An 11,933-nucleotide genomic window follows, 5' to 3' on the forward strand; every position below is an offset into this window, starting at 1 on the left:
TTGATTTTTTTAATCACAACACTAATCCTATGTTTTCTTTTCGTAATGTCTCCTATTTTTGAATCAAATTTCTAATCCTATGTTTTTTTTAATGTCTCATACTTTCCGCATTAGAATCAAAACCCTATTCCGATGTTTATTTTCAGAATGTCTCATATTTTTGAATTAAAACCCTAATCCCATGTTTTTTTTGTAATGCCTCCTATTTTCTAATTAAGACCCTAATCCTATGTTTTCTTTTCAGAATGTCCAATATTTATTAGCTTTGAATCAAAATTGTAATCCCATAGTTTTTATAAGAATGTCTCCTATCTTTGAATCAAAACCCAAATATTTTGTTTTCATTTTGGAATATCTACTATTTTTTAATCAAAGAATAATCCTATATTTTCATTTCAGAATGTCTCCTATTTTTTGTATTAGAATCAAAATTCTAATCTTATGGTTTCTTTTTTGAATGTCTTCTTTTTAAATCAAAACACTACTTTGATGTTTTCTTTACAGAATATTTCCTATTTATCATTTTCGAATCAAAACCCTACTCTAATGTTTCCTTTTCGCAATGTCTCTTATTTTTCAAAACAAAATCCAATTCCTATTTTTTCATTTTGGAAATTATGCCATTTCAACCAAAATCCTAATCTTTTATTTTCTTTTAGGAATGTCTTCTATTTTTCGGTTTTGAATAAAACCCCAAATCCTATGTTTTATTTTGGAATGTATCCTATTTTATAATCAAACCCCTAATCTTAGGTTTTTTTTTCAGAATGTCTCCTAATTTTCGCTTTTCAATAAAAACTTAATTCTATGTTTTCTTTTGGAATGTCTTCTATTTTTTAACCAAAAACATAATAGTATATTTTCTTTTTGGAATGTCTCCAATTTTAAGGTTTTGAATCAAAACCCAAATACTATGTTTCCCTTTCAGAAGGTCACCTATTTTTTGGTTTTGGACCTAATTTTTCTTTTCGTAGTGTCATCTTTTATTTTCTTGTTTTGAATCAAACCCCTAATCGTATGTTTCTTTTTTGGAATGTCTCCAATTTTTTAATGAAAACCCTAATCCTATGTTTCCTTTTCAAATTGTCTCCTAATTTTCACTTTTCAATCAAAAAATATGGCAGAACAGAATGAGCAACAGCGAGCATTATCCGATTATGCCAGACCTTCAGTGTTGGGACACAATCGAGTATTGTGCGTCCCCCGATTATAGCTCACAACTTCAAGCTGAAGCCGGCATTCATCCACATGGCCGATGAGGATCCAAATAGTCATATAGAGAGTTTTCTTGAGGTGTGTGATATGCGGAAGTAAACAGGGTGACAGATGATGCCATCAAGTTGTGAGCCTTCCCATTTTCCCTAAAGGGGAGAGTGAAGCAGTGGCTACACTCATTACCTAAAGCATCAATTACCACATTGGAGGAGATGGTAGAAGCTTTTCTTACCGGTTTTTTCCCTCCCAAAAAATCCGAGAAGCTTTGGAATGAGATCTCATCCTTTGGTCAGTTGGAATTGGAGTCTCTATTTGAGACATGGGAAAGGTTCAAGGAGCTCCTGAGAAAGTGCTCGCAACACGGATTTCCATAGTGGATGATTGTTCAGACCTTTTACAACGGTTTAAACCCAAGTACGAGGCAACTCTTGAATGCGGCAGCAGGAGGTACCATAGGTAGCAAGACCCCCGATGAGACCAGTCCGTTAATTGAAGAAATGGGGTTAAATAGCTACCAATGGAATGCTAGGGAGAGGAAAAAGGTGGGCGGTCTCCATGAGATAGATGCAGTAACTTCATTGGCGGCTCAAGTGGAAAATTTGAGTAAGAAGTTAGATCTTCTAACTTCAAACAAAGTAGCGGCCGTGACGAATTGCAATGGGTGTGGTGGAGGACAAGCTCCCACCGATTGCCCGATTTCTATTGGTGATGTATCTTCGGTGGAGAACATTGATTTTGTAGGTAATGGCATGAGACCTCAAGGAAACCCATATAGTAATACCTACAATTCGGGTTGGAAGAATCATCCCAATTTCTCATGGAGCAATCAGGGTCCACCAAAGAGCATGGGGCCACCGGGTTTCCAACCACAACAACAAGCCCCGCATGTGGAAAATAGAGTTTTAGGTTTGGAAAACCGAATGAATGATTTGGAGAAGGCCTTGACTAGATTCGTGCAATCTGCAAATACAAGGTTTGAATCAGTTGAGGCCACACTTCGCAAACACACCACCTCTTTACATAATCTTGAAAATTAGGTGAGGCAAATTGCGAAGTCACTTTCTGAAAGGCCACATAGAAGCTTGTTGAGCAATACAGAGACCAACCCTATAGAGCAAGTGAAAGCGATCACTTTGAGAAGTGGTCGTGAGGTTGAAGGTAGGCTTTTGAGTGAGATGCCAAAAAAACACGCACCCGAGGTTATAGAGGTAGAAGAGGAAACAAGCAAAGAGAAGGAGGTGGCACCGCCATCTTTGAAGCCAAGAACCCCTTATCCCTCTAGATTGAAAAATGACCAAGGAGATGAACAGCACAAGAAGTTCCTGAGTTTGTTCAAGCAACTCCACATTAATATTCCTTTTGTTGAGGCATTGGCCCAAATGTCTAAGTATGCGAAGTTCTTAAAAGACTTGTTGACCAACAAGAGGAAGTTGGAGGAGAGAGCTTCGGTAGTTCTAGGTGCTTCATGCTCGGCGGTGTTACAAAGTAACATGCCGAACAAAAAGAAAGACCCGGGAAGCTTCATCATTCTGTATAGCATTGGCAATATGGGTGAAGAAATGGCATTGGCGGACTCAGGGGCAAGCATCAACGTCATGCCATACACCTTCTTTCGAAAGCTAGGCTTGGGTCAGCCTAGACCCACTCGGATGACTTTGCAATTGGTAGACCGAACGGTGAGACATCTGAGGGGTATCATCGAAGATGTACTTGTCAAGGTGGACAAGTATATATTTCCTGTAGACTTTGTGGTGCTAGACGTCGATGAGGATGCGGATGTACCCTTGATACTTGGGAGGCCGTTCTTGCGGACTTCCAAGGCATTGATTGACATGGACGGCGGAGAGCTAACTTTGAGAGTTGGAGATGACAAGCTCATATACCGCCTTGCTGAAGCCATGCGGCATTCTCTTGATTTCAATGATACTTTATACTTTCTAGACACTACTGATGCGATTTTTGATGAATACAATTAGGAAATGTTCAATCCGGACCCGTACGAGGGTTTGTTCGACCAAGAAGAGGATGATGAAGAAGTAATGATGCTTGGTTCGACGGAAGAAGTACCATCTACCGTGGGGATCTTGAAGAAGGTGCTCTGGAAAATGAAGAGGGCTAGGAGACGCCACTGTAAATGCTCCAAGGCTGTTGGAGACGTACGTGAACCAAAGAAGTTGGATGAACCATTGCTAGGTGGCCCCAAGACCGATAATATACCCTCTACCTTCAAGAGATTGTGCTCATCATGCTTCCAAGTCATGGGCAAGAGGGCAACATTCATCTATGAGCCCCCGTGACGTAAGACAAGGTACGGCAAGCTTAGTGACGTTAAACAAGCACTTCTTGGGAGGCAACCCAAGTGTTTCCTGTTTTTCTTAGTCTAATAATCTAGTGTTTCCATGAATAAATTGTTGAGTATTGGTGTCTTGATTTTTAGATGCTTGTGCTGTGATTTTATTTGAGTTTTTAAGTATTCATCGTGCTTTTTCATGTGGATTTGGCGAAGATGGGTCATTTGAGTTTTATTTCATGTTTTTCACTAGTAAAATTTGCATAATAGGACAGGCTCTGAGTGTGAAAACATGTTCAGGAATTTTCTGCAGAGCCTGCACGTTTTTCTATGGCATCCAGGGAAAACGCATGGGCGTGTGGTATTTCCGTACACCCGTGGATTTGCACTGCGAGCCCATCCAGAGAAGTCGCAGGGGGGGTGCGGCGGCCCCTGTGAACGACCATGCGAATATCGCATGCCCGTGGGTAATTTTTTCACGGGCGTGTGATTTCCTGTAAAGTTTCGCAGATTATCCCGAGAGTGCACAGGGGCATGAACTCGCCCCCGTGGGCGACCTTGTGAACTTCGTACGGGCGTGGATAATTTCCGCACGCCCGTGCGAATCTCTGTACAGTAGCTCTCTCCATCCCGAAAAGGCACAGGGACGTGCATTTTCCCCTGTGAATTGGACTTGTGAATGTCCACGCCCGTGTGGCATTTCCGCACGGGCGTGCGGAACACTTAGGAATTTTCTCGGATGTCTAGAGAAGCCACAAAGGTGCACGGGCATGGGTAATTTCCGCACGCCTGTGCAGATGTACAGAGACACCAAGAGGCGCGATGTCTTTTTAAAGAATAGCCGTTTCTCTTCTTCTTCACATCCTCCATGCTTATGAGAGAACTCGCACATCATTCTCTGACCTCTTAGCGTCGATTTGGTAGGATTTTCACGACGTTTTCCGGCCGAATCTAAATTCTCTCATCTCAACTAGACGGTAAGCCCTATTCTTGATTTTCTTCATCAATTCATGATTTTCATCGATGAATCTAGTTAATAATGCTTCGTTTATTCAATTAGAATGATTATTTATGTTTAGAACGGAGTTAAAAGTAATTGTACGTTGTATTTTTGGATTTTTTGAGGCGCACCGTGCGGTTTTCACGCCCCGTGGATCCACATGGGCGTGCGGAAATTCCGCACACCCGTGTGGATTTCTGCAGCATTAGTTAATCAACTTGTTTGATCTATCTCCTTTAAAATTTTGAAGATTATGGCCCCTCTGTCGAAGAAGCAAGCTAATAAGCAGCCGCGTGAGTCACCGTCCGAGCCTGAGAGTGTGAGTTTCACTATTCCAGAGCACCAGGCTCATTTTAAGCATTTGTTGAGACTGCAGTTTGGTCAAACTCGATTCCTTGATACGAGTATATTGAGAGATATAAAGCAGGGAGATGAGTTTGCAGACGAGGTCGAGGATCTCGTATTAGTATTTGGTTGGAGGCAATTATTGATGATTAGAGAGGCAGCCATCCGAGAGCTTGCATTGGAGGTTCTGGCATCGTTCTAGTTCGAGAGATCTTACACAAGTTTCGACAGCCTCGATGCCATTCAGTTCAAAGTACTTGGACACCACCATAGTTTAAGCATCACTCAGTTTTCAGTTTTGCTTGGCTTATATGAGGAGGCGTTCATAGAAACTGAGGAGTATTCTCCGATACCGATAGATTATCCTGGAGCTTTGATCCCCACAAAAAGCTTATCGAGCACTATGTGGTCAAGGCCAGTATGAGCCGGTAGTGTCCAAGGCCACGTGCCTTCCCCGACCTGCATACCGATATCTACATATCCTCATGAGCAGGTCGATGAATGGCCGTGGTGATAGCGCGGGTGTGCTGAGCCGGCAGGAGCTTTTGTACCTATACTCGATAGTGTAGCGTGTGCCGATTCACCTCAGACACATCATCGCTTAGTATATTAGATACCAGGGGCACTACGCTAGATTGGGAGCGATCTTCTCGGGCCCCTACATTACGAGATTAGTGCTGGGTATGGGTCTATTGGACACAGTTCTCGGGAACCTACATTATGAGATTAGTATACCCGCTTCCCTGAGCCTAGATACGATGAGATTGATGGGCATGATCCGCAGGGTTCGGACAGGGGTTTATGCTTTGGTGCTACCAGTTCCTGAGACAGCTGAGGCTGAGGGAGATGATGCTGAGGCTTTTCAGCCTGCCCCCAAGAATCAGCCAACACCGATGGAGACCGAGACACCTCTAGTGGCAGAGGACGTACCCCTGTACATATATTTTCACCATCTAGAGCCCATGATCGCTTTGAGAGGCTCGAGAGTGCTGTGGTGGTGATACAGACAGAGTTAGCTGAGGCTCGTATAGATATTGTTAAGATTAGGGCTGCGCAGGTTGCTTAGTACACAAAGTTCATGGCACATTTCAATACACTACAATAGATCTTAAAGCGAGACATCGTCTCATCATTTGTCTTGCGACCGAGGTCTCCTCAGGCCCCCTCAGCTCCTCGAGCATTTTCCTCATCACCTATACTAGCACAGATGGACACAACATGTACTTCCTCATCACCAGCAGTAGCAGAGGACCCAGAGCATGACACCGACATTTGATTTTATTTCCATTTCCTTACTTTTATGCACTTTATTTTGGACTTGTTCACTCAGAAAGGACTCTCCTTCTGAGTTTATTTTCATTTTACATCTCGAGTTGTATTCATTGTTCTATCTTTTATATACTTGAGTTATTTTGTTTTTATTGAGCTTCACTGGAACCCCTCGTGTATACGTGTAGATGGTCTTGTCATCTTGGGAATTGAGACTTTGTCATGGGCACGGCCAAAGTGCTTAGGCACTTGCCCGTGTGAGCTTCACAACCCGTTGGAACACTACTCCCAAGGATTTAGCTTCATCAAATGCTACACTAGGAGTCAGGGGAGTATTGTTTTGATTGCTTCTCCCACATATATTCTTGATTGATATGCATATGAGTGAGCCTGCATGTGTACATTGGGGACAATGTACAACTTAAGTGTGTGTGGCGGGAGGGAGTTTCATAGTGCACACATCTTTTCTATTGTTCTTGATTGATATACATGCTCACATAGCCAATGGCGGTTCACTTTGGTTGCATTGATTGCATTCTTGAGTTTAGAAGAATTTTCAACATTGAATGTTTTCATGCTCTAGTTTTATTTGAATTTCTAGTAATTTTTGCCTGATTTACATTTGTTGCACTACTCACTCTTTAAACTCTTTTGGAAACTCATGTTTGATGTTAAAGGGACTAGTTATAGTTGTTTCTTGTGTTAAATTCTGAAAAAAAAAGGAACAAAATAGTTTTCTTGTTTATTGGGCATTTTGGGTGGAAAGAGCTACCACCTATGAAGTATGAAGCTACTCTCATAAGTCAGATACTAGTTATGCCCTAATGAAAGAAAAAGCTATCTCATAGGATGAGTGAAAGCTACCACTCCGGTAGAAAGAGCTACCACCTCGAAAGTGTGAAAGCCACCTTAGCAGCTGCTTAGGGAAAGGTCTACCTTAGAGAATGTGTAAAGCTACTACCGTCTTTGAAATTGGTGTTGCTTTCTTGTTGTAGATAAATAAGTCCCTTATACTTAGAGCTTTGAGAAGTATACCTTGGGTTGACTTGAGTAAGTCCACGCACTTTCACGATATCGGGTTTGTTGTCCTTTTTGATTCAAGTTTTTAGCTAGAGCTTCGATTTTTCATGTTTAGTGTTGAAATTTCCCTTACTTGTAGAATGCTCTCTTTGTATACTTTGGTGAACCTAAGACCAAGCACATCCAATATTTCCTTCATCTATGCACAAAATGTTTGATTTTTTTCTTGAGGACAAGCAAAACATTAAGTGTGGGGGAGTTTGATAAGTACTTGTGTGATATGAACGCGAAGCATTCTTTCCTTATGTTAAGCATTACATTTCTTGGGAAATATTTGTGTTTTTTATGTTACTTTTATGCATGTAGGGTTGTGAGGCCGATTATGAAGGAAAGAAGCCAATGTGGATCATAATGCACTGATTTATGGAGGAAATCTTGCTAAGCTTCAAACGTGAAGACATAGGTTGGGTGTGAGATGCTAGAGTGTCTGCCAACCTCCTCGTATTTAACTTAGCACAACCATTTGGAGCGGTACAAAGACAGTCACACTCAAGCATTCCGAGTTATGCACATAGAACTAGATCTCCATCAACTTATCCATCATTGAAGAAGCAAAGCATCCACGACGTGAAAGTATGGATTCGGGAAGTATTTCAGGGCGGATACTGTAGCAGAGCACTATAGCAAAGCACTGTAGAAGCACTATTCACAGCAGACCGAGAAAACAGCAGAACATAGAATGCACACGGGCGTGTGTAAATTCCACACGCCCGTGTGAAAAATTCACAGGGGCGTCCACAGGGGCGTGTGGATCCCTGATTCCAGCCCTATTTAAAGTCGATTCAGCCTCAATTTCAGCATTCTTTTCTCGATCTTTTCCCCAACTAGATAGAGGGCTTCGGCTAGGGTTTTAAGAGGTATTGGCTAGGGTTTTTGAGAGGTTCTATGACTCTGACATCGCGGATCGTTTGGAAGATGGTTATTGGGAGAGCTTTTGTTGGCATCGATCCGGCGAGGTGTATCCTAGGCCGGATGAAGTACCCTTTGCGACTAGTAGAGGAATCTCTGCAAGACCATCGACACGACTATCGTGGGGCTTTTCTATGGATTCATTGCTTTTACATTCTATTTCTTTGATTGTAATTAGCTCCATGGAGAGCTAAAACCCTAGTGGGTACTTGGGTATTTGTGAACCCTAGGATGAATTCGCTTCATTGAATCTCTTTATTATGCTTTCAATTAATTGATGTTTATTGTGAGTTCCAACCTTGAATGCTTGATTGTTTGAATACTCCCCTAGAGTGACACTAGGGTTGAGAGTTTTTGTTGGTAACCTTTTGAGTGTGTGACACACCATAAGTGTTAGACAAAGCTATGTTGGAGAGGGTTGAGAGGGTGAGTCGAGAGGTACAGGAGCGTCCCTTTTGACAAGGTCCCATTCCGTATATCGCGCAAGTGCACGGGTTTGTCGAAGTAATAATCTCGGATGAGTGGATATCGAATCCACAGGGAGTAGGAGATAAAAACACTTAATTCGATTCTTAGCTATGTGAAAGATCAATAGTGATAAGTGTGAAAATGATTCAATTCTTGACAATAAAAACAACAACTAAGAGAGCAAAAGTAAAATAGGAGGTAAGGCAATCGATAAAGATGGGTACCCGGATAATGCTCCGCCTAGGATAATCATTTCAAGTGTAAGAACCCTCTATTATGCTTTCTAATCAACGCAATAGTGAGTCGTGGAAATAATTAAATACATAGTCCCAAATCTAAGGTCAACTATGCCTAACTCTATACATGTCCTGGAGGAGAGATTAGATAACCTCTCAAGCTCGCACTCGCTAGAGTTGTAATGAGCTCTACGGGATTCCAAGTGATAAATCTCTTCCTAATTATAGACCTAACCCTTTGGTCCATGAGGAAAGTCCCTAACCACGATTAAGCCCTAGACAATAAGATCGCCTCAACGCTTCACCCCGTTGCACGCGCAACTAAGCCCCAACGGAGGGTCACCCCTTATACTATTCACTCTATTATGGCCGCAAAGAACTCGAGGAACGGATGTAGAATCTATCACGTCGGAGGGGAAAGGGGACACTCCTGTACCTCTCGACTCACCCTCTCAACCCTCTCCAACCTAGCTTTATCTAACGTTCATGGTGTGTCACTCACTCACAAGGTTACCAACAAAAACTCTCAACCCTAGTGTCACTCTAGGGGAAATGTTCATACAATCAAGCATTCAAGGTTGGAACTCACAATAAACATAAATTTATTGAAAGCATAATAAAGAGATTCAAAGAAACAAATACATCCTAGGGTTCACAAATACCCAAGTACCCATTAGGGTTTTAGCTCTCCATAGAGATAAGTACAATCAAAGAAATAGAATGTAAAAGCAATGAATCCATAAAGAAACCCCCACGATGGTCATGTTGATGGCCTTGTGGAGAGTCCTCTACTCGTCGTCCAAGGATTTCCTCGTCCGGTATAGGATACGCCTCGATGGAAGCTCCCCTACCAACCTTCTTCCTAAGGAATGATGATGTCAGAGCCGTAGAACCTCTTCAAAACCCTAGTCAATATCCCTCAAAACCCTAGCTGAAGCCCTCTCTCAAGTTGGAGAAAAAATTGAGAAGAGAATCCTAAAATCGGGGCTGAATCGGCTTTTTATAGGGCTGGAATCGGGCGACTACACGGGCGTGGATGCTTCACGCCCCCGTGCGGAATTTCCACACGGGCGTGGATAATTTCCACACGCCCGTGTGGATTCTCTGAACTTTTGTTTTCTCGGCCGGCTGTGAACAGTGCTGCTATACCGAAAATCACAATTCCAAAGAATCCACACGGGCATGTGAAAAATCCGCAGGATAGTGTGGATGCCCGATTCCAGCCCTATTTAAAGCCGATTTCAGCCCCTATTTCAGTATTCTTTTTCTCCATCATTTCCCCAACTTGAGAGTGGGTTTTCGGCTAGGGTTTCGAGAGGTATTGGCTATGGTTTTGGAGAGGTTCTATGGCCCCGACATTGTCATTCCTTTGGAAGAAGGTTGGTAGGGGAGCTTCTGTCAAGGTGTAACCTATACCGGACAAGGGAATCCTTGGATGACGAGTAGAGGACTTTGCACATGACCATCGACACGACTATCGAGGGGGTTTCTCTATGGATTCATTGCTTTTACATTCTATTTCTTTGATTGTACTTAGCTCCATGGAGAGCTAAACCCCTAGTGGGTACTTGGGTATTTGTGAACCCTAGGATGTATTTGTTTCATTGAATATCTTTATTATGCTTTCAATTAATTGATGTTTGTTGTGAGTTCCAACCTTGAATGCTTTATTGTATAACCATTTCCCCTAGAGTGACACTAGGGTTGAGAGTTCTTGTTGGTAACCTTGTGAGTGAGTGACACACCACGAGCATTAGACAAAGCTAGGTTGGAGAGGCTTGAGAGGGTGAGTCGAAAGGTTGAGAGGGTGAGTTGAGAGGGTGAGTTCTTTGCGGCCATAATAGAGTGAATTGTATAAGGGATGACCCTCCGCTAGGGCTTAGTTGCGCGTGCAATGGAGTGACGCGTTGAGGCGATCTTAGTATCTAGGGCTTAATCATGGTTAGGGACCTTCCACCTGTACAAAATTGTTAGGTCTATAATTAGGAAGAGATTTATCACTTGGAATCCCTAGAGCTCATTGCAACTCTATTCGAGTGCGAGGTTGAGAGGTTATCTAATCTCTCCTCCTGGACATGTATAGAGTTAGGCATAGTTGACCTTAGATTCGAGAGTATGTATTTAAGATTTCCACGACTCACCATTGCATTGATTAGGAAGCATAATAGAGGGTTCTTGCACTTGAACGATTGTCCTAGGCGGAGCATTGTCCGAGTACCCCATCTTTATCGATTGCCTTACCTCTTCCTTTACTCGTGCTCTCTTACTTGTTGTTTTTATTGTCGAGAATTGAATCATTTTCACACTTATCACTATTGATCTTTCACATAGCTAAGAATCAAATTAAGTGTTTTTATCTCCTACTCCCTGTGGATTCGATATCCACTCATCCGAGATTATTACTTCGACAAACCCGTGCACTTGCATAATATACGCAAGGGGAACTTGTCAAGTTTTTGGCGCCGTTGCCGTGGAGTAGGCGTTTAGAGATACTTTGCACTTTGTTTTCTTAGCTATTTCACCATATATTCTATTTCATATCTTCTTATTCTATCATGGTTCTGATTTCTTTTTCTTTCTTTTTAGGTGCGGCTCCAGGTTATGACCCGAGGAAATCCCTCAATATTGATTGAAGGAGATCCTGAGCTTGAACGTACACTTAGAAGAAAAGCGAAAGAGCCTGTGCAAAAACAGTCTAATCTAGCTGATTTGGAAGTGGAAAAATCTGAAAACATGGCAGAACAGAATGAGCAACAATGAACATTATCCGATTATGCCAGACCTTAAGTGTTGGGGACACAGTCGAGTATTGTGCGTCCCCCGATTATAGCTCAGAACTTCAAACTGAGGCCTGCATTCATCCAAATGTTGCAGTAATCCGCACAATTCAATGGTTTGGCCGATGAAGATCCAAACAGTCATATAGAGCTCTCTTGAGGTGTGTGATATGCTGAAGGTAAACGGGGTGACGGATGATGCAATCAAGTTGCGAGCCTTCCTATTTTCCCTTAAGGGGAGAGCGAAACAGTGGTTACACTCATTACCTAAAGCGTCAATTACCACGTGGGAGGAAATGGTAGAAGCTTTTCTGGCCCGTTATTTCCCTCCTGGAAAATTAGCA

At 42.3% G+C, this 11,933-nt stretch overlaps 1 non-coding gene across 1 annotated transcript; it reads right to left on the reverse strand.

The window, feature by feature from the left end:
- Positions 1-1,475: 1,475 nt before the first annotated feature.
- On the reverse strand, positions 1,476-1,582 carry LOC120252255. The gene has a single exon (XR_005533800.1). It is a non-coding gene; the product is annotated as a small nucleolar RNA R71 (small nucleolar RNA).
- Positions 1,583-11,933: the final 10,351 nt, after the last annotated feature.

Source organism: Dioscorea cayenensis, chromosome 20 (assembly GCF_009730915.1).
Source record: "Dioscorea cayenensis subsp. rotundata cultivar TDr96_F1 chromosome 20, TDr96_F1_v2_PseudoChromosome.rev07_lg8_w22 25.fasta, whole genome shotgun sequence".
Taxonomy (NCBI): Eukaryota; Viridiplantae; Streptophyta; class Magnoliopsida; order Dioscoreales; family Dioscoreaceae; genus Dioscorea; species Dioscorea cayenensis.